The sequence below is a fragment of the Rhagoletis zephyria genome, unplaced genomic scaffold (assembly GCF_001687245.7).
Source record: "Rhagoletis zephyria isolate East Lansing unplaced genomic scaffold, Rhagoletis_zephyria_1.1 Rzeph_scaffold_00067, whole genome shotgun sequence".
In the NCBI taxonomy this organism is placed as follows: Eukaryota; Metazoa; Arthropoda; class Insecta; order Diptera; family Tephritidae; genus Rhagoletis; species Rhagoletis zephyria.
This window is the reverse complement of record NW_016157151.1, coordinates 382,957-410,060: the sequence shown is the minus strand read 5'-3', so window position 1 is coordinate 410,060 and position 27,104 is coordinate 382,957. Positions and strand designations below refer to the sequence as shown.

At 33.0% G+C, this 27,104-nt stretch overlaps 1 protein-coding gene and 1 long non-coding RNA gene across 2 annotated transcripts in view; one reads left to right on the top strand and one right to left on the bottom strand.

Moving 5' to 3' along the window:
• sv (paired box protein shaven) overlaps positions 1-27,104 on the bottom strand; it is a 432,076-nt gene that overhangs the window by 140,057 nt on the left and 264,915 nt on the right. The gene's annotated exons all lie outside the window — the stretch shown is intronic.
• The window catches only part of LOC108371372 (uncharacterized), a 90,001-nt gene continuing 75,772 nt past the window's right edge, over positions 12,876-27,104 (top strand). Inside the window, exon 1 of the long non-coding RNA XR_001848743.1 lies at positions 12,876-12,986. This is a non-coding gene — a long non-coding RNA (uncharacterized LOC108371372). The remainder of the gene's footprint in view (positions 12,987-27,104) is intronic.

Sequence of the window (27,104 nt, the reverse complement as noted above, 5' to 3'; positions counted from 1 at the left end):
CGTCCCTCGGCAGGCAATGGCAAACCTCCGAGTGTATTTCTGCCATGAAAAACAGCTTCTCATAAAAATACAATCGCCGTTCGGAGTCGGCGTAAAACTGTAGGTCCCTCCGCTTTGTGTGACAACATCAAGGCGCACACCACAAGTCGGAGGAGAATCTCGGCCAAACACTAACATATGTGTAAGTGCTAATCTATTATTATATTATTATTATTATTACTTAACTGAGAATCGGCAGGTCAGCGTGTTTTTTCCCCGGCATTTGCAATGAAAACTACAAAATAGGACAGAATTGTTTTTACAGCCAATCAAGTACAAATAAATGATGGTAAAATGTACCTAAATTCAATTTAACCGACTCTTTTGTTAACTTAAAGACGGCTAGAGAATGGTAATCAATTTTACACATCCAATTTTATGCATATCTCTTCAGTTAGAACAGAGGTCATGTATGATATAAATATGTTTCTGTGCTAAAAATTATGTATGAAATCTATTGAATTACAAATTTTTAACCACATGCCTTATCGCAATCAAACTTTAAATTAATATAAATCAAAAGATAATTTTTTATTAGCGAGGTAGTCACTTTGTTTCTCTCATGTCGCCATTTTACAATCACGCCACGTATAACTTGTTTTTGACCGATATAACATTTCCCGTTGGTTTCATCCCATCCCGATTTTGACTGTCACATAGTGATATTTATAGCTTTTTGCACACTATATTTTATCCAACATTACATATATACATGGGCGTAGCCAGGTAGGGGCAGGGGGGGGCTCGCCCCCCCCCCCCCCCCCCCCCCCTAACTTTAAAATTTTCCTTATATATATATAAAATAGTACCCCTAAATACCAGCTTAACAGGGTCGAGCATAAAATTTCAATCTGGCTACGCCGATGCATATATAAGTAGTACGCAGACTGAAAAAATAGTAATATACTATATTTTATAGTATAGTTTGGCAATCCTAGTCATAGGTCACATGCAATTTTTTATTTTTATTTTTGTTTTTGATTTTAATTAATTACTAAAAAGCATCTTTACAGAAAGAAGAAAAAAATCAGACGAAAAAGAAAATTTGTTAAATTTTTAACCGACTTCACAAAAAGGGGAAGGTTATAAAATCGTCGGAATTATTATATTATTTTATTTTATTTTTTTTATGTATGTTACCGCATAACTTTGGACCTCGTTAATCGATTTTTATAATTCTTTTTTTAAAGGAAAGGCGTTACGTCACATTTGGTTTAAATCCAATTATCGGATCATAAAGAAATTAACGATAAACTTAAATTTTTATATGAGAATTGAATTTGGTTTTTTTTGCTTAAAAATGACTTGTTTTTTAATATTGTTTGTTAGGAAAAATGGAAAAATCAACAAAGTCTAAGCGGTAGAAGATATATTTGCTATTTCTGAGATCCCCACAGCTCTTCATCAGACTTCTTTTTCAAGGATCTAACCCGCATCATCGATGTGCAAACTTAGAATCGTTAACCACTGAGCACACCCCCGTAAGCTCTTGTTGCTAATTCATTTCCTTATTGAACCTACTACTATCAAGTGCAACTGATTTGCCCCTATTTAAACTTGACAGCGTGGTTGTTATTGTTAATTCTTTGAAATCCGTTTAAGTACTCCCCCCGCTTAAGTACCTAACCCGCTTAAGTAACCAACATTTTTGGGCAATGTGAATTTTTGAATCTACCATTTACCTATACCATTTTACCTATAATTTTCCCCTTTTAAGTGCTCTACCCGCATCGAGGTACTTAAGCGGGTTCTTTTAAGTACTCAACTCGCCTAAGTACCTCAAAAAGCTGACATTTTTTGTGAGGCACTTAAGCGGGTTTTACTGTATACTAAATTGAAAACAGTAAATAAAGATTGTCTCTTTCATTATTTGTAATTAAACTTATTGTAAATCACTTTTTATACATATATGTAATACTCCTATATTGGCTATATTGGCAGTAAGAGCGAAAACACTACAGTACAGATATATCAACAAACACGTACGAAAGAAAAGGAACACACACGTTTATAAATAAACATGTACACAACACATATACAACAAGTAATTTTTAGCAAAAAAAAATCGACTTCAACTCTCATATAAAAAAAATATATATATATATATATCTCATGATCCGCTGATCGGATCTTAAGCAGATTNAAAAAAAAAAAAAAAAAAAAAAAATATTCCGACGAACTGATAACCTCCTCCTTTTTTGGAAGTCGGTTAAAAACGGCACTCAAGTACACAATCCATTGACAAAAACGGTACTAGACTGTCTCGCTTTGATTTCGGAATGCTTGCACATTGAGAAGTTAGCTTACTGCCAATATAGAAGTATTACATATATGTTTTTATACATACATGTGGTATGTATTTAGATCTTACTTAAAAATTGGTAAACTTAAAATTGTACATCCTCACATATCGTCGATGATTTTACGAAACCGCCCATCGCCCAATTTTGTACTGCCTTAAGGAAATTTTACACAAGAAAATTTCTTAGCCATTTCTTGTGCGTCATTTTATATGGAGATTTTGCTTTTATTGAGAGATTGTTACTAAGCTTAAAGGTATAACCGCACTAGGCGACGCGACACGACACTACACAGCACGACAAAATATTATTTGCATGGATTCTTACGGAGCATACGCACTACACTACAGCGTATAGTTGACCAACTAGGCAACAAAGTCTCGTCGCCAAGAATGATAGAATACAAGATTGCGCCGATCAGAGAGGATTTTTGAGAATAACTTTTGTGTGCCGTCACACTGGTGAAATTGTGAGAGAGAAATGCCAAAACGTGAGCATGAATGGAAGAAGAAGAAAAAATGTTGCAAGAAAAATGTAAACAAGTCGCACCAGTGTGACGTCATGAAAACAACGATTCTGTCAAATTCGTTAAGAGAGGAATAGCGGTCTGAGATCGGCGCAACCTTTGTATTATCTCAATCGTGTCTCGTCGCGTGGTGTCACGCAGTTCCGGTGCCGCATAGTGCGGTATATCCAGCGGGACGACTTAATATTTTATACTATATTTTTAACTTGAAGAAATTGGATTTCGAATTGTAAGTGAATATGCAGATACATTTTATTCGAGAAGTAAATTTTATGTAAAGAAACATACAATTTTAGAAGAATTTGCCAGGCAAAATAAGAAAAAAAGGCATTAACATTACATCGGCGACACGGCATCCATCTTGTTTTAACGCGAATCTGCCCAGTGTAACAATATCGAGCCCTAACCGCAAAAAACGTAACCGCCAAAAAGCAAATTTTACAGGAGAGACTTTTTTTGTTTTTTTCTTAATCCGTTTGTAAAATATCTTTGAAATTCTAAATGTAGTCTAAGCCCGGTTCAATACAAGTCATAGACTAATTTGTATCTTCATTCAACTTAATTTGTAGTCGAAATTTGTGAATTTGGCGCTTACGTTAATTTCGCTGTCACCGAGGCAGGCTACTAGGCAAAAATTTGGCGGTTACGTTAATTGAATTTCCCCAAAAAACTTTGAAAAAACTTATTTTATTTTCTTTCTTGTACACATTGACATATATAAAAACCTAAATAAATGTATAAAAATATATATTTACAGTCAGTATTTACAGGTCGCTGCTAACTTCCATGTCGCTTACGTTATGTTTGCGATAACTCAAAACAGCAGATGTCGCTTACGATAAAATTGAAAGTCGTATATCTCTGTGACTATGACGATTTACGATAAAATTTTATGGAATGGGTTTAAGAACAATTCTACATCAAAAAACTAATTTCCACAAATATGTCGCTTACGTTTATTTCGCGGTTAGGGCTAGATATGGTTACGCCAACAGTAGGCGTTGCACTAGTTGAAAAAAAATAACTGTAAATGGACTGGTTATTTTGGAATTAAATTTTTTCGTCACATAATAACCGCGTGTATGCAAATAAGTGGTCGATTCTTCATAAAGTGTGTTGGAATCAGTGTGAAAGTTTGTTTAAAAGTGCTAAGAAAATCCTAAAGTAAAACCATTCTGGGCAAATCCGAGTTAAGGTCTTGCCACAAATAAATTAAAAATTTTGCAGCGCTCGCGTCGCTTAGTGCGGTCGTATCTTAAAGAATAAATAAAGAAAATGTTAAAAACTGGCGATGTTTGCGAAAGCATCTAAAGTTTCTGGGGCGTTCTTTACTTTTACTTGAGAATTTTCAAAATCGGCGAAACCAAAGTAGCGGTTTGCGGAATGCGACTCCTTTGTTCGCTACATCGTGATGTGATAAAAAGAAAAGCTGGCTGCACTCCTCAAGGTTGCATCTCTCAAAGTATAGTATTCGAAAAATTTCCCTTACACTGTCAAGTTGACAGTGTCAACTGACCGAGATGACTCCCTTACATCTGCTTCAAGAGTACAAGGCGGTTGCGAGAAGGTAGGAGAGGCACCTAGGCCAAATCTGGCCAAGTGAAGACTTTATACAATCGCTAACGCCTGGAGATCTTATCAAATTTTTGGGAACTCTAGGGTTGGATTAGGTACTATGAATGGTTGAGGGGCACAATAGATCTCTTGGTCGCAGTGCATACATCTATATCAATTTATCTATTTGTCATCACTGATTTAGGTGCAACTTTACAGAATTTTTTTTTAATTGTTGCACAAAGTTTGAAATTCGGATTAATATGGGTTTTTAGATAATGAGCCATGATTTTGAAAAAATGAATAAACCTTAAACAAACAAAAGAAAAATAGTCAAAACTTGTCAAACTGTCGCGACCCTATTAATTTGTCCGAGACTATAAATACTTATTATATTTTCTGCTTTGTAAAAAGATAAATAATAAGCTATCAAAAAACTGAGACCTGCCACATTTTTTTTTTAAATCTACTACTTCTTTCCAGATTCTACCACACAGAATTTGGTTTTAGTCCGATTACTGCTACAGAGATACAGCATTTCATCATATGTGGGCGGTGTCACGCCCAATTTCCAAAATTTCATAACGGTGTAATGTGTTGCCAAAATTCTGCTTCACATTCCAACTTTTAACTATTTGTACGGTTGCCAGACGTACTGATTTTATCAGTACAGTACTGATTTTTCAACTCTTGTACTGATTTTATTCATTTCTTCAATCAGTACTCTAATGTCCTGATTTTTGAAAATTTGTACTGATTTGTACCATGATACAAAAAAAGAAGGTAGTTTCACTTTTAAATTTTTTGACATAAACAGTGCTTACTGACTACTATTCGTAAATTGTTGAAGTAGCACTGCCACCTAATCAAAAAATTATTTTGGAAATTTTAATATTTTTTAAGGAAATTGTATTTCATTAAAAAGTAAGTTGTAACACACGAGGTAAATATACTTACATGATTGTTCGTATTAAAAGAGCTTGATTTAAATTGCTATAAATGTAAGGCACACCAAAATTCTAGCATTATCTTTAACATGATATATTATATGCAGTTGGTCTTTTAAGAAAATAAGTAGGATGTTGCTTTATTTCGGATTCTAGGGAAGCATAAACTTCTTTGTGATAACGCATGATGTAGAGGTCCTTGCATCTGCATTCATACATTAGTTTTATCATGCGTCTCTCATTTACACATTTGTATATTTACACTAGCAGACCCGGCGAACTTCGTCCCGTCCAAAATAAATTTTTTGTATTGAAACATTTTGGTCTAACATTTTCACCAACAGTTCACGTTCAGGATTTTCAGTGACGCATTTATCTTCTAATATTACGGTTTGATGGTTGTTATAAGGCATATTTCCATTGCCGTCTTAAATAACCTAGAAAAGTGAATAAAGTTAAAGGACAATACCTTGAGAAAAAGGACTATCCTTTTAAATAAATCACGGATGGTCATTGTACTTATAACAGATAAAATACACACTCTACTCCTACTGGTATCGCGTTTTGCTCTAATTGGCCGCATCCGTTCCTCCGGTTGTAATCTTTCGCGGAAAAGTGCTCGGAGCAAACGATAATTTTGGTAACGCATTTTCAGTCACCACGCACGCGGATATCCACTTTTCCCGCATATATGGAACCGCCGGGAGTCGAAAAAACTTTATGTTAGTTTTTTCGCAATTTCTTCTGTTATTTTTGCAGCTCCTAAATATGCAGCTCATCTTACTAAAAAATAATACAATAATTAACGAGAGTAAATGCACATTTTATGTGAATACAATGTAATATTTCACTTACCTTCCGTTTTATATTCACTATCGCTAAAAGCTTTAATTTCTTTTAAATAATTATATATATACTAGCTTATACCCGCGGGTTTCAACTCGCGCTTTTATACAAATATGAATCATAATTTAATGATGTTAGATTTTATTTCTGCCCATTTCGTTATAGCTCGTTATTTTTTAATCGAGTTAAGGTATTTAGTCCGTTTAAAACTATGAAATTATAAAATCTCGTCTGCGCGCTAGGCATACGAAAGATATCAATCCCTCTAAGTTTACCTTAAAATGGTTCCATGGATATGTATTAAGAAGTTTTTAGTATGTATGGGAGTCGACATGCCTCCTCTTTTAATAACTCAAATTTTTTCCATGAGCAATTGATACATTTTGTATAGACAACTCCATACCAAGTTCCAGTATTCTTCCACAAACACTTCCAAGAAAAAGTAAATTTGTACTGGAAGTGCCCCGCCCCTTTTTCTTATAACCCTAATCTTCTTCCATGAATTTAGAATTGATTTTACATACCCCAGTACCAAGTCCCAGTACTCTACCATGAACACCTCTAGATATAAGTAGTATAAAACAGTAAATTTGTACGGCAGGAACCATGTCCCCTTTTCGAATAACGCAAATTCTTCTCCATGAGTATGGAATTAATTTTGTATACACATCTCGGTGCCAAGTTCCAGTCCTCTGCAATAAACACCTCCAGAGATATGCAGCATAGAAAAATCAATTTGCATGGGAGTTGCCACACCACCTTTTCCAATAACTCTCATTTTTCTCCATGAGTATGGTATTAGTTTCACATACATACATACATACGTATTTCCATACCAAGCTTGAGTGCTTTACCCCAAACATTTGAAGAGATATGCAATATGAAACTTTCAGTCAGTATGGAAGGTGCTACGCCTCTTTTCCAAACACGTCTATTTATTCCGTGAATATGAACATGATTTCAAACAGTGTTGGCAAATTGTTAATCTGATTAACGATTAAACACTAACGATTAAAATGGTAATCGCGTTTTGACGATTAACATTAATTAGTCGTAATCAACTGTTCGATTAGTGATAACATTTTTTTAATCGTTAATCGCTGGCTGCGATTACGTTTAATTAATTTAAAATACTAATCGTTCATCCAATTAAAAATAAAATCTAATTAATTTGTCTAGTTTGTCCGAGTTTGAAACCAAACACCAGTTATAGTAATTATTTTGTGTTTTACGCTTATAAAAAGCACATAATATAACAAAATTATAATTATTGTTATTAGTAATACATAAACTGGGAACTTTTACAAACCTAGTTTGTAAAACGTTTGTTGGTATATATCTTAATGAAAATGCACACCAAATCGCTTAGATTGATGAGAAAACCTGATTTAGCCATACCGGATTAACTTGCTTTGTGTGCACAGGGAAATTCCAGCATAACTTAATTAATCACCAAACCTATTTGATCAAATTAAGAGTTAATGATTAAAAATTCATTTTTTAAATCGCGGTTACGATTAACTTATTAGTCGATTAAAATTAATCATGATTAACTGTAATCAGATTGAATTTAATCGAATTAACTAACTAATTAAAACATCAATCGATTAATGCCAACATTGATTTCACATACATATCACTATACCAAGTTTCAGTTCTCTCCCACAAATACTTCCAGAGATATGTATGTAATATGAAAATTCCAATTTGTATGGGAGGGGCCTTGAGTTATCGGACTTACTTTCAGTCTAAGACCATGCTTTTGAAATCCGTAGTAAGTGTACTAAATTTCGCTCTGATCGGAAAACCGGTTAAGGAAGTAGCCTATTTTTCAATCCAGGTCATAAACCATCTTTGAGCAAAATTTCATTTTCAAACAGGTGGCAATTCTTAAAAAAGTAGCCTATTTTCCAGTCTAGGTCATAAGCTATCTGTGTGCAAACTTTCATGCAAATCAGTTCAGTCATTTCCACGTATTAATTTAATTAAACTTTCCTAATACGTGATAACTCTTAAAATAGTAGCCTATTTTCCAACATAGGTCATAAGCTATCTCTGTGCGAAATGTCATGCAAATCTGTTCAGTCGTTTCCGCGTATTAATTTAATTAAAACTTTTTTAACAGGTGGCAGCTCTTCCAAAAAATTTGCCTATTTTCCACTGTAGGTCATAAGCTATCTGCTTGCAAAATTTCATGCAAATCCGTTCAGATTTTTCCGCGTATTAATGTAATTAAACTTTTTTAGCAGGTGGTAAATCTTAAAAAATGTAGCCTACTTTCTAACCTAGGTCATAAGCTATCTGTGTGCAAAATTTCATGCAAATCCGTTTAGTCGTTTCCGCGTATTAATTAAATTAAACATTTCTAACAGGTGGCAACTCTTAAAAAAATACCCTGCTTTCTAACCTAGGTCATAAGCTATCTGTGTGCAAAATTTCATGCAAATCCGTTTAGTCGTTTCCGCGTATTAATTTAATTAAACTTTTTTAACAGGTGGCAACTCTTCCAAAAAATTAGCCTGTTTTCCACTGTAGGTCATAAGCTATATGCTTGCAAAATTTCATGCAAATCCATTCAGTCGCTTCCGCGTATTAATTTAATGAAATTTTTTAACAGGTGGAAACTCTTAAGAAAAGTAGCCTATTTTCCAATCTAGGTCATAAGCTATCTGTGTGCAAATTTTCATGCAAATCCATTCAGTCGTTCCTGCATATTAAATGAATTAAGCTTTTTTAGCAGGTGGCAACTCTTAAAAAATAGCCTATTAACCAATCTAGCCCATAACCTATCTGCGTACAAAATTTCATGCAAATCCGTGCAGTCGCGTGATGATTTCCCAAACATCCAAAAATACAAACTTTCACATTTATAATATTAATAAAATTTTTTTTTTAAGTAATCAATCACTTTTTTACTTTTGTCAAAGAATATGGTAGTTCGATTTCAAAAGAAAATGCCAAAAGCACAGTTTACATCAAATGGGAGCAATGGCGGCTAAGAAGAAGAAGTGAAACTACCGTTAAATATTTGTATCATGATTTGTACCAGGGACGTGAACCGGTTTTGAACCGAACCGGTTTTTAACCGGAAAACCGCTCTTTTATATTAATTAACTGAACCATTAACCGAACCGAAATTTTCCACAAATGTTTGATCTGAACCGAAAACCGAACCACTTTTTATAAAGGTTGAAAGGTTCGTTTCAACCAATTTTCAATAGATAAATGTACCCACTTTTTTTTTCTTTTTGGTAAACATGGTAATACCCACCATGTTTGTTTACCATGTGACAATATCAAATGTAAAGGCAACCCATCTCATTTGAGAGACACTCGACCCTTAACCTTGCGCGATGTTGCACTTGACACTTTTTTTGTTTTTCGAACCGTTGAACCGAACCGAAACCCCGGTTCAAAGACAAAAAAAAACCGGNTTGTTTACCATGTGACAATATCAAATGTAAAGGCAACCCATCTCATTTGAGAGACACTCGACCCTTAACCTTGCGCGATGTTGCACTTGACACTTTTTTTGTTTTTCGAACCGTTGAACCGAACCGAAACCCCGGTTCAAAGACAAAAAAAAACCGGTTTGACGAACCAATCCAAAAGTGCAAAAACGGGTCGAACCGCTGAACCGAACCGACCAAATTTTTCATCCGGTTCACGTCCCTGATTTGTACTGAATATTCAATTCAAACAAAATACTTTAGGATTTTCTTAAGGTTTTTACATAACGTTGGAACTTCTTTAAACTGTACTGTGAAAAGTAAGAAGAAAATAATTCATTTATAGTTGACATGTTTTAGATAATGTTTGTTTCGCCCAAGAAATTAATTATGGGCATATCGCCAGGTTGTTACGTACCAGTTGCGATGTTATGATGGAGGTTAAATTATTTAAAAAGAAGGCTGACATTTTTTTGTCGAGTGTTGTTAATTATCTCCATGATACAAATATTTAAAAGTAAAACCGCTCGCTCAATTCGTCGGCCATCATTTATTTTTTGAAGTTTGTCTACTTTATAAAATTGAAATTTTCAGAGCAACTCAAATGCCAAATAAAAGTAAAATAAAAAACAAATAGATGAAAATATTCAAATTTTTTTTATTTGAGACTGAACGTGAGAACGTATTTTTGAGTTAGAAAATTTGAAAACATTTTTGTTATGTTAGCAAACTTCAAATATGTTCTCAGTGGTTAACCTTGTGTCATGGTTATCTCGAAAATAACTTTCAGTTTAATAAGAACAAATTTGAATATTCGAATGGCTTTTGTTTATAACTTAAAACTCTTTTTTCTCAATTTTCTGACATTGTAAAAGAGTTTTGCATACAGGACATAAAGTTAGATACTCCTTTTAGCGAATTCTTACTCTTTCAAAGTTTTTGCATAGTTGCAAAAATTATTTAAGCCATGAGGAAATATAGATGACGTCCTTAAAGAGTGATACTTTTTCACAGTTTGTAAAAGTATTTAATTTTGTTTTATTTTTTCAATACCACACTCAAACAAAGCAATTGAAAGGATCTTAAGTATAAAGTTTGTTTCCTGGCGCAAAGAGAGAAACGTATTGAATTCTTTGACTATTTATTTATGCACCAAAATATTGTTAAAAAGAAGAACTCTGGCGTTTTAATGCATATTCTGTTACTTAGATTCATAATTTTGCTTTGAATAAAAATGTACTGAAAAGTACTGATTTTTTAGCATGAAAAAGTCTAACGTACTGATTTCACGCATAAAAAATCTGGCAACCCTAACCATTTGTATCCAGTGTTTACTAAAATACCGGGCAACCTACTTACCAAATTTCGTTGACATATGGGCAAAACTTCGGAATCGTGAGCTTTTGTGTCACTCACCTTTAAATTAAGTTTATTAAAGTGATTTTACTTTTTATAAAAAACTTGGGCCATTTTGATAAAAAATCTTACGAGTTTTTGTAACTTATTTTTTTTTTTATTTTAATAATGGCTTTTTGATTTTTAAAAACGATCAATAATTTTGACTTGTCACTTTGAATACCTTTTGTACTTTTTTTGAGTATATAACTTTTTTAGCACAAAACGGAGACATTAAAAACTCATGCAAATAGTAAATGTTATATTGGCAAATGTATTAAGCGTTGAGAAAAATATGTTCTCCTCATTATTTCAAATGACTGTAACAATAATCTCTCACTCGTAATTATCAAAAAGGTGATATTTTAAGTTCTTTTCCATTTTGCACTTTCAGCAATTACTTAATAGTTCTTATTTCTTTATGCACATATTACTCACATATTAAAGAAGAAATAACATCTTTTATAGGTATGTGCTTTTAAATGCATAAAATATAACAAGTATTGTCTGGAAATGACTTTGCGTGAATGGCATTCCCCTTTTTGATGGCACAGATATTCTAAAACATAAAAAGTTGGGGTCAATCTCGATCGGTAGATAAGATTCTTCATAAAATTTGTTGATAAAGCTAAATACATAAAACAATTTTTGTCGTAAATGCAGCCATGAATTTAATGTGTGTATGTAAAGGACTTACAAATCGTTGGGCAGTTCGGTTAAGGAATTTTTAAATATTTACTCAAAAATTATATTTACATACAATTGATCTTAAGCGAAAATTAGTGTTTCGTAAAATTTTTTGGAAATCGGGCGTGGCCCGCTCAATTATGCCAAATATTTGAATCTCGAAAACCATTTCAGCAATTTGTACCAAATTATTGAAATCGGACAAAAGCCACGCCCTCTTGAAATACCGCTAACTTTGAATTTTCGGAAGTTATCGTTTTTTACTTACAACTCTTTAAAGCTGGGTTATGCAAGACTTAGACTCGACTTGACTTACCTAGAAACTTAGAAAGGATTACTCAGCATGTCAATTACCTTTTCTCTTTGTTTTGTACACGTAAAATTGCAAACGTTTAATTTGTTTCTACACCAAAATGGATACAAAATTACAATTAAAATGAATGTTTTTACGCGCATCAAATTGTGATTGTTTTTATTTAATTTTCTGTCTTCATTTGAAAGTTTGTTTTGCGATTGCCAGATGAATTACATCTATACATCCGTGGCATATTTGTAAAGATTTTATTAGAAAATGAAATGGCAGCATGATTCTCTCACGGCTCTCTCTGCGCTTAGAAATTTAACTTAGAAATCAAAAATCTATAGTTCTGCATGTTTCTAAGTGAAGTTGTTTTTTTGGGTAACTACATACACGCGCTGCTCATTTGCCAGATATACAATTTTCAAGTCAAGTCGAAGTCTTGCATAACTGAGCTTTTAAGCAGTTGAGAAAAATGAATTACACAATAATTTATTATTTCCTCAATGGATTTCAAACAATTTGAAATTTATTATTGAATCGCACGGTTCCCGAGATTTGCTCATTTGTCAATTTTGTCTCGATATATGGCTGAATCGACTTCTTTTTTCATTCTGAGCAATTTGGTATATATACATTAGAGTGGTTAAAAAAACACCATTTTTGGAAATTCATAAATTTGCGATAAAAAAAGATACAAATATTTTTTTTTATTTAAAAAAAGCTTTTGGAGGTCGCGCTTGACGGCTTTTTATAAAAACGCTATTGTTCAATTTTTTCCCTGATAAAAAAAGATACAAGTGTTTTTTTATTTTGAAAAAAAGTTTTTTTAGAGATCGCGCTGGACGGTTTTTTATAAAAACGCTGATGTTCTTATTTTTTTTTTTGTTTTCGTGACGTGTTAAAGTGCAGCTAAAAGCGTTGTTTTTGCATGTAATTACTCAGGTATTATTGGGAAATATTCCCTTAATTACATACTTGTCTTGGATAGTTAGAATGGGCCTAGGGCCCGGAAATATACTTTCGAAAAGTGACTGCTAGATTTGGATTTGCTCGAAGCTCGGCACTCGGTAGTTTTTGGGGTCGCTGATTAAGAATCTGAGGTCAATTTTTTTTATTTAAAATGGCGATCAATTTCTTAAATATTGACTAAAATAAAAACGCTGATACTGAACGTTTTATGCATTGCCATAGGTTGAAACTCGTTACCAGTGGTTTTATGGCGATCAACTTAAAAAAAATTATTGTATTTGTTTGAAACTCAGATCCGCCATTTTGAGTTTTGAAAATTTGACATCAAATTCGTAATCAGAAACTGCAGAAACCCACTGGTAACGAGTTTCAACCCATGACAATGCTTAAAACGTTCAGTATCAACTAGGGCTGTGTGATTATTCGAGCAAGTTGGCTAATCAGTTGTTCGGTTAATCAATTACTCGAGGAATCAAGACTTTGATTACTCAAAACTTAAAATATGATTACTCAAAAAAAAATTATTTTGCTCGTTAAAAGAGTTTGTTTGGAAAATGCTTATTTTCTTTTTTACAATCTGTATATGAAAAAAGTATTTAATTTTAATTTTTAAAAACAGAAACTTTGTTTTCAAAATATCAAGGAACTTCAACTACTTTATATGTAAAGAGTACTTTGAAATGTTGATTACTAATTTTACTCATAATGTTGATTAATCATAAAGCAAATATTTTTGTTTTTGGTTAATCAAAACTTGTTTGGTTAATCTGAACTTTTGAGTAATCATAATTTACAATTAATCGAATAATTGAGTTATTTACTTTATGATTAATTAAAATTTTGAATAATCAATTGATCGCACAGCCCTAGTATCAACGTTTTAATTTTTTAAAGAATTTAATAGATATTGGATCCGCCATTTTGAATTTTAAAAATTTACTTCAGATTCGTAATCAGCAACCGCAAAAACTCCAGAGTGCCCAGTTTCGATCAAATCCAAACATTTAAAAAAAATGTATCGCCATTTTGGATCCGCTATTTCGAGCTTTGAAAAACTGACTTCAGATTCCTAGCTAGCAACCCCGGAAACCCCCTGGCAACCAGTTCCAACCCATGACAATGCATAAATCTTTGAGCATCAACGTTTTATTTTTAGTAGTCTCTTTTCGTAAGCATTTTTGAGTGACTACATGTAAAAACAATATTTTTAGTTGCATTTTAACATGTCTCGTAAATAAAAAAAATTGGGAACACCAGCGCGACCTCTAAAAAAAACTGTTTTGTTTTCATAATAAACAAGTAAGAAAGTCTAAGTTCGGGCGGAGCCAAACATTAAATACCCGGCGTAAGTATTAAATATATATTTTCCACCTTTCCTTACCCCTATTTTAAACATCTTCGAGAGAACGTTCATTTTCCAAAATTCAAAACAATGTTACTTCTTTTCAAGGGATTTTTTTAGTATCAATTTTGAGTAAATTAGCGTCCTTAAATTTCGAAATATTGAAGTTTCAAGCATTTCTGAAATTTACTGAAATGTGAAAAGCGGCCGTAATTTTATTCCGATTTAAATAATTTTCAACGTTTTGCTTTTATGTGGAAAGCACAATAACCATACCGAGTTTATTACAAATTGGTAGAAGGGAAGGGTTACCGATATACGTATATGCGATCATAAGTTGGTTGTGCCACGCTAGAGTTGCCAGATTTTGTATGCGTGAAATCAGTACATTAGACTTTTTCATGCTAAAAAATCAGTACTTTTCAGTACATTCTCATTCAAAGCAAAATTATGATAGTAAGTAACAGAAAATAATCTAAAACGCCTGAGTTGTTGCTTTTAACCATATTTTGGTATATAAATAAAATATAGTTCATAAAAAATAAAAGCGTTATTCATTTTAACATGAGTGTACACATCATCATACACAGGAGCCAATAAATTATTTTATATTTGTGACTTTTGAATAGCAATAATGAGATCATTCCCATTTTCAGTGTTTAAATAGTCAAAGAATTCTAAACATTTCATTTTAGAATTACTTTTAATTTGAAGTTCACTTTCAAAAATTTTAATTAGAAGCCGGTTTCTCTCTTTGCGCCAGGAAACAAACTTTACTCTTAAGATCCTCTCATACTGTGAAAAAGTACCACTTTTTAAGGAGTTCATCTATATTTCCTCATGGCTTAAATAATTTTTCAACTACGCAAAAACTGTGAAGACTAAGAATTCGCTAAAAAGAGTATCTAACTCTATGTCTTGTATGCGAAGCTTTTTTACAAAGTCAGTAAATTGAGAAAAAGGAGTTGTAAGTTATAGGCAAAAGCTATTCGAATATTGAAATTTATTTTATTAAACTGAAAGTTATTTTCGAGATAACTAACAACACTCGAAAAAAATGTCAGCCTTCTTTTAAAATAATTTAAGCTCCATCATATTATCGCAACTGGTACGTAACGACCCGGCGATATGCCCATAAAACGATTGATCTTATTGTAATAGTAATTTCTTGGGCATATCAAATGTTATCTAAAACATGTCAACTATAACTAAATTATTTTCTTCTTATTTTTTACAGTACAGTTTAAGGAAGTTCCAACGTTATGTAAAAACCTTAAGAAAATACTAAAGTATTTTGTTTGAATAGAAAATTCAGTACAAATCAGTACAAATTTTGAAAAATCAGGACATTAGCGTACTGATTGAAGAAATGAATAAAATCAATACAAGAGTTGAAAAATCCGTACTGTCCCGATAAAATCAGTACGTCTGGCAACCGTATGCCACGCCCATTTTCCAAAATTTTATCATAAATGTATTTCTTGGTAAAGAATTGTAGCAAGCCTCAATTTTGAATAAATTAGCTTTAATATTTACTGATTTATCGAGGATTTTGTATTTCTCTAAATTACCGTTATATGGCATATGGGCGTGGTTATTGTCCGATTTTAAAAATTTTCGGCCATTTGGTATGCTGTACCAAGGCCAACAATCGTGCCAAGTTTGGAAGAAATTGGTGGAGCGGTTTCCAAGATATACAAAGGTAACCATAAGTGGGCGTGGCTACGCCCATTTTCCAAAAATTTATAATATTCTTATTTTTCGTCTAAAAGTTATTGTAAATATCAAGTTTGAGTGAATAATCTTCTGTAGCTACTAAAATATCGCAGTTTTCGTATTTCTGAAAATTACCGGGGAGGTACGCGTGGTTATTGTCTGATTTTACCCATTTTCAATACCATCCGTCCTACGCCCGAAAGAAGTGCACGTACCATGTTTCGTTAAGATATCTTAATTTTTACTTGAGTTATCGTGTGCACAGACGGACGGACGGACGTTAAAAACTATTTTTTGAACCGCTATAATATACATACTAGTGCGACTCATAAAACGTCGCAAATGGCGAAATGGCAACGTTGCGAACAAAGTGTTATGAACAACCTTTCGCAATTCCGGATTGTAAATGTAAAATTTAAAAAAAATGCCGCGCGTTAAAAAAAAGAAAAGTTTTTACAATTATATTTCGAAGTAGCCTTAGCGGATATACTTTTTCTTGAAGTATTTGAAGACAATAAAAAAAACATTTGTTTCGAGACTTTGACTTCGCAATGATTGCTAGCTCAAATACCATGGTAATGTCGCAATTTGGTCGCAAGAAAGTTTCCATACAGCTGTGGCGCAAGGTGGCAAATTTTGCGACATTTGCAACAACTTTGCGACTTTTCATGGATCGCACTATTATTGAAAAAACCAGCGCGACCTCTGAAAAAACTGGTTCTGGTTTTTTCATAATAAAAAAATACGTTTCTCTTTTTTATCACAAATAACAATAATTTGAGGTAGTGTTTATGAATTAAAAAAAAAAAAATTTTAACCATTCTAATATACATACTATGTCTATTATCTATCATGATTCGTTTTGGCTGTTACAAACCGTTATGCGAACAAAGTTATAAGTAGCTGTGTCACAAGGTGGCAATAGCCGTCATCGATTCGCCACTTCTCGCTCGCTATGTTTGAGTTCCGGTCGCTTAAAGAAGAATTTTGCATGCGAAAGCAACAACAAAGTTAGCTAGCACGGATAGACGATAGCGAGTTTGGTTGTACCTCATTGAGTTCGTTCGTTTCGCCACTCGCTAACTGATGGCGAATCGATGACGGCTAATATTTGCAACAAATGCGACATTTGCAACAACTTTGCGATTTTTCATGGATCGCACTATTATTGAATAAACTGTATTAATTGCTTATTCAAAAAATCGTGTTTTATTTGTTAAGATTTCGAAAATTGCATTTTGGTTAACCCAAGATGTTAAAAAAATTGTCAAACATTGATAGCTTTGTACCATTGCATAATATGCATATGTCATAAATATGTTATGGGGATACAATAATGTTTTTATAGTTTCGACGATCTTCATCCCTAATTTGTGGTGTGCGTTTTAATTTTATTTTTAGAAGAATCAACAGTTGCACGGAACTTTCAAGTGCACAAACATGTAGACATATGTACATACATAATTGATTGGTAACATGTACATATGTATGTATGTATAAGTTTGAATGCAGAACTGCAGATTTGCCATGGAGCGTACCGATTTAAGGGAGGTTTTGAAAAGATATTTCTGAGTATGTCACATTTTATTTTGAAAGGCTTTTATTGCGCACGTGCTTTAAAGTAATTCAATTAATTTATATTTATTGATATTCCGCAACACTTTATTTTCGGGATGTATGTATTTAATGTACCTTAATACGAATACTATGTACGTATGTATGTATGTATGTATATATATATGTACATACATTAATACATCAGCGTAATTATGCATAGTAAAAAATAAACTCAGAAGACATGATTTTCGAAATGCGCCTATAAAAAGATACTCACCGAGAACAGAAAATATTTTCCCAAGGTAACACCAAACAAAAAGAAAATTATTAAAAATTTTTTCAAAGATTGATTTACGAAATACTTAAATAACTGGGCCAAAACTATTCTGATTTACAATTATGGGATCTCGGTAGAAAGGTATTTTTCCACTATTTTGATTTATGTGGAAAAAAGTCATTCGTGTCCAATTTTTTTTTTTTCAAATACCAACACATCTTAGTTCAACTTTGAATGATGTTCGTTCATCCTACCTTTCTCTTTCATCCTTTGAATTAGCTTATTAGCAAAGAAATAAAAAGGGTGCCAAATACCTTTGCAATTATACCTCACAACTCTAAATCGGAAGAGTTTAGGTTCAGTTATTCAAGTTTTTCTTATACCAATCTTTGAAAAAAGTTAAAAACACCTTAAAAAATCTCATTATTACGATTCCGCTCAAAAATTTTTTTTACTTTTTTTTTAAATATTGTTATGTAATTTTTTTAAGCTTAAACCGTTTTGTCATTTGAGAGGCTTTTTTCAAAAAACATCTTTAAGAAACTATTTTTATTCATAAAAAAAACTCCATTTGTGGAGGTATTTTCAAATCGGTCCAGCTCGCTTAAATCTTAATAATTTTCCGAAACATTATGGTGGACGTCTTAAAATATAATAGATTTTATAATTCCAATGGAAAAACAGTACCGATTTCTTTTGTATGGGGAGTGACGAAGTCTTACGTACATATAAACATGATTTTTTGCCAGTAAGACGAGAATTCGAACCATAGTGAAGTAACGTTGCTATACATTTATTATTTTGACACACTAGTAAATGTATGAATTAGGGATGTCAATCCCGCGATCCCGGTCTCTTTTAAATCCAGAAAATCCCGGAATTTTTTTACAAAAATTTTTTGCAACCGAACGGGGTTTCAGACAGGGGCACTCCCTTTCATGTGATTTCTTTATTCTGATGTTAGAGAAAATAATAACAGGCGTAGAACTGCACCGCTCAGAAACGATTTACTGTAAGAGCGTGCAATTGCTGGCGTATGCCGATGACATCGACATCATCGGTAACAAAAACCGCGAAGTATGTTCTGTCTTTTCCAAGTTGTATAAGGAAGCAAAGCGGTTGGGTCTGGTGGTAAACGAGTAAAAGACGAAGTATATCCTGTCATCAAACAAACAGTCAACACATTCGCGCTTTGGCACCCACGTCACTGTTGGCAATTATAACTTTGAGAAAGTAATTCCCGTTTATTTGAGAACCAGTAACACCAACAATAATGTCAGCAACGAAATCCAACCCAGAGTCACTCTGGCCAACAAGTGCTACTTTGGACTGAGTAGGTAATACAGAAGTAAAGTCCTCTCTCGACGTACGAAAACCACACTCTATAAGCCACTCATCATGTCCGTGCTGGTATATGGCGTAGAGGCTTGAAAAATTAAAACTTCCGATGAGGCGGCTCTTGTAGTATTCGAGAGAAAACTTTTGCAAGAAAAGACCACCTAGAGAAGGACTTGGTAATACTTGGCATTTCCCATTGGCGTCAGTTGCAAAGAAACGAAACGACTGGCGTACTTTGTTGAAATCGGCCAAAATCGTTTAGGCGGTTACATCGCCAAATAAGAAGAAGATTTACGAAGTTTTTTATTCTAACATAAATTAATATTTATTGAAGCCTATTATTTTCCGCTTATTACACTTAAATTTTACTATATATCGTCGTCTCAGAAAACGGATGTCGAATGTTACAAAACACGGTTTTGAGAAAATTGACTTTGAAGTTTAAGGTCGAATTAATCCGAAACTGTACGGTAGATTTTTGTAATTTTTGAAGGAGACGTAGTTGGTGTTATTAGTTTTGATTTCCCATATTTTTACATTTAATATCGGGTGATTTTTTAAGAGCTTGATAACTTTTTTTTTAAAAAAAACGCATAAAGTTTGCAAAATCTCATCGGTTCTTTATTTGAAACGTTAGATTGGTCCATGACATTTACTTTTTGAAGATAATTTCATTTAAATGTTGACCGCGGCTGCGTCTTAGGTGGTCCATTCGGAAAGTCCAATTTTGGGCAACTTTTTCGAGCATTTCGGCCGGAATAGCCCGAATTTCTTCGGAAATGTTGTCTTCCAAAGCTGGAATAGTTGCTGGCTTATTTCTGTAGACTTTAGACTTGACGTAGCCCCACAAAAAATAGTCTAAAGGCGTCAAATCGCATGATCTTGGTGGCCAACTTACCGGTCCATTTCTTGAGATGAATTGTTCTCCGAAGTTTTCCCTCAAAATGGCCATAGAATCGCGAGCTGTGTGGCATGTAGCGCCATCTTGTTGAAACCACATGTCAACCAAGTTCAGTTCTTCCATTTTTGGCAACAAAAAGTTTGTTAGCATCGAACGATAGCGATCGCCATTCACCGTAACGTTGCGTCCAACAGCATCTTTGAAAAAATACGGTCCAATGATTCCACCAGCGTACAAACCACACCAAACAGTGCATTTTTCGGGATGCATGGGCAGTTCTTGAACGGCTTCTGGTTGCTCTTCACTCCAAATGCGGCAATTTTGCTTATTTACGAAGCCATTCAACCAGAAATGAGCCTCATCGCTGAACAAAATTTGTCGATAAAAAAGCGGATTTTCTGCCAACTTTTCTAGGGCCCATTCACTGAAAATTCGACGTTGTGGCAGATCGTTCGGCTTCAGTTCTTGCACGAGCTGTATTTTATACGGTTTTACACCAAGATCTTTGCGTAAAATCTTCCATGTGGTCGAATAACACAAACCCAATTGCTGCGAACGGCGACGAATCGACATTTCACGGTCTTCAGCAACACTCTCAGAAACAGACGCAATATTCTCTTCTGTACGCACTGTACGCATTCGTGTGGTTGGTTTAATGTCCAATAAAGTAAACTGAGTGCGAAACTTGGTCACAATCGCATTAATTGTTTGCTCACTTGGTCGATTATGTAGACCATAAATCGGACGTAAAGCGCGAAACACATTTCGAACCGAACACTGATTTTGGTAATAAAATTCAATGATTTGCAAGCGTTGCTCGTTAGTAAGTCTATTCATGATGAAATTTCAAAGCATACTGAGCATCTTTCTCTTTGACACCATGTCTGAAATCCCACGTGATCTGTCAAATACTAATGCATGAAAATCCTAACCTCAAAAAATCACCCGTTATTTCTTAACGTTAATGAGAAAATTGACTTTTCATTCCGTATACATTTGTCGTAAGTAGCGTTTACTCACCACTTTGTTTTGTCCATAGAACATACGACAATACTTATGAAAACCCCAGACATATTTATTAAATAATGATTACTTATTAGAAAAAACATAACAAAAATATATTCATGTATTTAATAAAAAAAATCTGTACATCTCTTATGCTGTAAATATGTTACGAACATACGTTTTCTTTATACAAAAACAAAAAACAATATTTAAATTCAGTCTTTTGTACATTTTTATTTCTTTAATATCATTGGAGACTCAGTGCAAGCTAAAATTTAAAAATTTAAAATTTTAAAAGTAGTGACTTAGTTTAATTTCCAATTTTAATTGTGTCGTTATAGTAGAGANTAAATATGTTACGAACATACGTTTTCTTTATACAAAAACAAAAAACAATATTTAAATTCAGTCTTTTGTACATTTTTATTTCTTTAATATCATTGGAGACTCAGTGCAAGCTAAAATTTAAAAATTTAAAATTTTAAAAGTAGTGACTTAGTTTAATTTCCAATTTTAATTGTGTCGTTATAGTAGAGAACCATCGAGTTGTCGTAAGTTCAAAGTTTTGCGATACATACGACAAATGTTTTATGATTAAAAAAAGATTACATGTGTATGGGAATTTGCCGTAAGTGCCATATACGACAAATGTTTTATGATTTAAAAAAAAAGTACGTTTGTATGGGAATTTGTCTTATGTGACGCATTTTCAGCACATACAACAATCATTTATATTATGTAAAACGTGTTATGTAAAAACTAAGGGAGATATAAAAAAATGGATTGCAGAAATCAAAAGAGCATGTCCAACTTAGTAAATCTGCATCAAAATCCCAAAATCGTGATTATGCACATTCCTCATCCGTTTTCTGAGGCGACGATATATGTATTTAATCTATCACAGCACACGGCAGTGCGCGCGAGTGGCGAAACATATATAATACGCCAAGGGATTTTTTGTTCAGGTCAAAAGATTCGCACCGTTCGCCCGATTTTCCAAAATGAGGTGTCAAATTAAAAGGTTTGTACTGCAATATGCAATAAGGTTTAACTTTTTTGAAAAGAGTTGCCACCTTTTAAAAAAGTGTATTAAAATTATTAAAAAAAAATCAATTAATACAAAATGGCTATCAGTGGAAATGGTTTTGAAAACCTTTGTCTCTTAACTAAACGTTAGGAGGGTTTCCACCTGTTTAAAAATTAAATTAAAATTTTTAAATATGTTAAATGAATTGTTAAAATGTGGGTATCAATCGAATGGGGTTTGGAAAATCTTTATTTCTTAACTATTTGTAGCCCGGTTGCTACATGTTTTAAAAATAAAATTCAACTTAATTCATGAGTTAATTAAAATACATATGTATGTATCGCAATGTCAGGCGAAGAATATTTCAGAATGTCTTTGAAGAGGGTTGCCACCTGTTTAAAAAGCCTAATTTAATTATCTTTTTCGCAAGTTATTTGAAATATGATGCGAAAGATTCAGTTTGAACATTTAAAATGTTTGAAGAGGATTGCCACGTGTTTATAAAGTGATATTGAAATTATTTATTAAGTTGGATGAATGATTAAAAGATGGGTATCACCGAAAGGTTTTGAGAAGGCTTTGTTTCTAAAAAGGAAGGTTGCTACCTGTTTAAAAAAATCCAACTCAACATAAATTAAGGCAATTACCTAATTCAAATATGCATTAAAATTTGGTTGTATACATTGGCGTAAAACGAAAGAGTGATAAGAAAACTTTAGTTTGAACACTAGAAATATTGTTAGGTGTTTCAAGAGGGTTGCCGACTGCTCAAAAATTCAAATAATTTAAAAATGTTATTGAATTATCAAAATATGGGTGTCAATGATAATGGGGTCGAAAAGGCTTTATTTCTGAAAGACATTTAGAAGGGTTGTCACGTATTTTGTAAACTGCATTCAAATTATTCAATAAGTTAAATGAATTTTTAAAAGATGAATATCAATTGAAATGGGTTTGAAAAAGCTTTCAGGTAGGTTCTGCAATTCCCTTACGAGTGCATTTAAACCAAATTCGCTTCGAACTCAAATTGAGCTTTGTAGAAGTTCGCTCGGAAAAAAATTGTATAACCTGCCTGTTCATTCTTGAAATATGAGAGGTCAAAATAAAGACCTTGGCCTGTAGATGTGTGACAAGGTTTAATTTTTTGAAATCAGAAATTGTTTAGCGCTACAGGGTGATTTAAAATTTGATAATATTAAAAACCGACTATGAAACGGCTGCACGGACTTAGAAGAAATATGATACTCGATTCGTGTATATGCTGACTAACATTTGTAATAGTTTGTAGATCTTTAAAATCCTATTTTGGACATTTTAACGCCGTCCGGGTTCATATGTATATTACATATGAAATTTTTTTAAACAAAACCATTTTTTTTGTTTTTTGCTTTTTTTTGCATCGATCCTTTTGCGGCATACCTTACCTAAGTCACTTCACAATAAAGTGTTATTAAATGCATATAAATTTGATTATTGTCTTTTTGTAAGTTAATAATGAAATAATTTTCACTCCAAATAAAAAAGTATACATATTTAAAAAACATTTAGTGGTTAGCAGTGCGCGCTACCATTCCGCAGTGCCTGGGTGAAGCCCGGTTCAACCCAAAATAAAAAAATTAAAACCAAAAAAGTTTGTTTCTAATAGCGGTCGGCAGGCAATGGCAAGCCTCCGAGTGTATTCTGCCATGAAAAACAGCTTCTCATAAAAATACAATCACCGATGGAAGTCGGCGTAAAACTATGACAACATCAAGGCGCATGCCACAAAGCGGAGGAGTACAAAACCGCGTATCGTCATTCTGCAAAACTGCGTAACTGACATTTACTGCCAAAAATTGTATTTGCTCACACAAGATCTTGGCTCAATCCTTATCCATTCGTCCTGAAATATACTAGCCAAAAATGCGATTGATCTATAAAAAAGAATACCATTTTGAAATAAGAGTGTTTTTACTCTCTAGAAAATAATTTATGTAAACTCACATACGCGGTTTTGCAAATTGGTGATACGCGGTTTTGTACTTTAAACGACGATATGTGTAAGCGCCAATCTATTATTATTAAATATATGGTAGAAGAGGTTATCAAATAATATGGATGCAATTTTTTCGAGTTAAGTTGTAGCAAGATAATGAATATATAAATTCCGGGACTAATCCCGGGATCGTAAAAATCGAAAAAATTACATCCATAGTATGACTGTGTTTGATACTTTTAGACTATGCAAGTCACATAATATCAAAGCAACAAAAGAGAAAACTGGGAATTAATATGGGTGAAGAAAAAATTTCCCAAATCCATCTTCTTCAAATATTTTGCAAAACTTTGGTATCAACCTTGTTGTGTATTCAAAGGAAAACATAACCTAATGCGAATGGGTAGAGTTTGAAGATAATATAATTTGTATTCTTTTGAATTTATCTAATTTCCTTTGCCTTCTTTGGACTTAGCCCATTTTCGTTTTAGGGCATAGAAATATGGAGTAATAAAGGAAGCAATTCAATATTTTTGGATACATTTTTAAATTGCCTCTCTTCCGGTATAAAAATGTAAGTTTAAAAAAGGACTTATCAACTTTTCACTCAAAGCTAGCAATATATGTATATACATTTCTATGTAAGTACTCTTGGTGGTGGGTAGAAAATTATCAATATCACTATCAAACAGATTTGTGTCGCAGAAGAAAATGCCAGATGGTTATTTGCAAATCTCGTTTCTGGTCCAAATACAACTGTATGTACACACATATGTATGCATACACAAATTTTTAATAAGCCCTGACGTATATAAATACAAGTATATGTTTGTATGCTTGTCAGGGTGGTTATTGTATGGAAAGTCAAAAAGCACTAAAAAACACAAAATAATAAAAGTCTCAAGGGCGGCAGACGTATTTTGGGTCAGCGGTCAAAATTTAAAAGTTAGCCATAATTTTTTTCTAACCTTAAAAACAAATATTTTATACTTATTCCACTTATCTATACGTGACTTTTTATGCGATTTTAATAATCTAATGTGTTTTGGAACGAGAAGTTATATACCTTAAANAATAAGTTTCATGAAAATAGCCATACACAATTCGCAGAGTTTTGCGATTTTGTAAGAACAGAAAAAATCAACTTCCATTTTTTGTCACGTAACGACCCTCTCTTTAAATGTTTATATTTCAGGACCAAGCAGTTCGATTGATTTCATTTTTCGGTTAAATATAGAGCTAATTATGTGCTATACAATGGCCCAAAACAGTTAAAGAAAACAAATGGTATTCCTTTTTTGTATCACATTGAAATCGTACGACTGTCACGTGCGCCACCATGGGAATGCCCATATGTAAACCTCTTATTTGGCTTAGACTTAGGGTTTTTCAGGTCTGGATTGAACGACTCAAGATAAGTAAGAAATTACTTTTCTGGTTGGCGGCACTTGAGATTTTTATTTTTTTTTTTTGTGCCAATGTAATTGACATATGTCATTTTCTAGGTGTTAGGGTCGAACTTTTATTCCAATCTGTGATGTACGTTTTAATGTTTTCACATAATATATTTATTTATTATTCTAATGCCCCCTCCTAAAGGCCAGCTATTTTAATGAGAAGCTGTATCATGACAGAATTAAGCTGGGCCTATAAGCAAGCGCATGGGTAATTGTGGTTTGGTGTTAGCGGAAAAGATTTAACCACCCTAATGTACATCGAAGTTCGCACCAGATACTCATAAGTGTGTAAGTAATTTAATACTTCTGCACGCAGCATTGTGTGACATATCAATAAAAATAATGATTTTTATCAGCTTACACCAAAGCACTTGTATGTCATTTATTAACAGCGACAAGTGGTTACCAGATTGACAAGGGAAATTGTTACATTTTTATACCCTTACGAACGTTTTTAATGTAGGAAGCAACTTGACGTCCACATATGTCCATAATATTGCCCTTCACTGTAATAAGTACAATGAACACCAGCGCTATCGCTGTGCTAATAAAATCGTATTTATATATTTATTTCATGTATATGAATACAAATATTCTCACAGACTACGGAATTCCCCTAGAAGTACGACCAATTTTTTCCCATTTTGGCATTAAAAACTTATTTTTCTTTAATTATATCTAAGTATATAAATATTTTAATACAATACTTACATTTTTTTGTAAGCGAGCGACAAAAGAACGCTCAACTCGGGTAAAATTTTCTTTTAGCTACTTAAGCAACCCTGTTGGTAGCTGGTAAGAAACATGTGATTAGATTAACGGGATTTAAATACAAAAACCAATTTAAATGAGTAATCATGCGAGGTATTATCGTAGAATATATACTTATTTAAAATATAAGTCACGTATGTAGGGAAACAAAAATTTCCCTCTCCACTTTCCCATTAACAATTCACAATAGATCAATTTCTTCACTTAACAACACTACCTTTCAGGTCGCGTATTTTTTAACCGACCTGGCTGAGCTCGGATAAATAGCCGAGTTTGTGTTGTTGCTTTGCGTGTATTTCGTCATTAAAGCGAGTGTTGTTTTGTAGCTCGGTTGCAAAAGACTGCGCCTAATAATATAAATATTTTAATATATACATATTATGTTTTCTAACAGTTTTTACCACGGATGGAATTTCAAAAATTTCAAAATGTGCCAAATGGTCTTCAAAAATAGTGCCGAAAACAAGATGAAAGTGCCACAAAATTAAATTTTTCAAGAATAATATATTTTTAAAAATAATATTTTTAAAATACACTGAAGTAATATAATAATTATTAACTGGCTAAATTATTACAGTAAATCACTTTTATGAAGGACTTCTTAGACATATACATAAATTCATAGTAGAATTACACAGAATTCCAACTACGGAGGGGAAATACACCGAAATATAGGTATAATGACATTTTCACAAACATATATGTATATACTAGCTTATACCCGT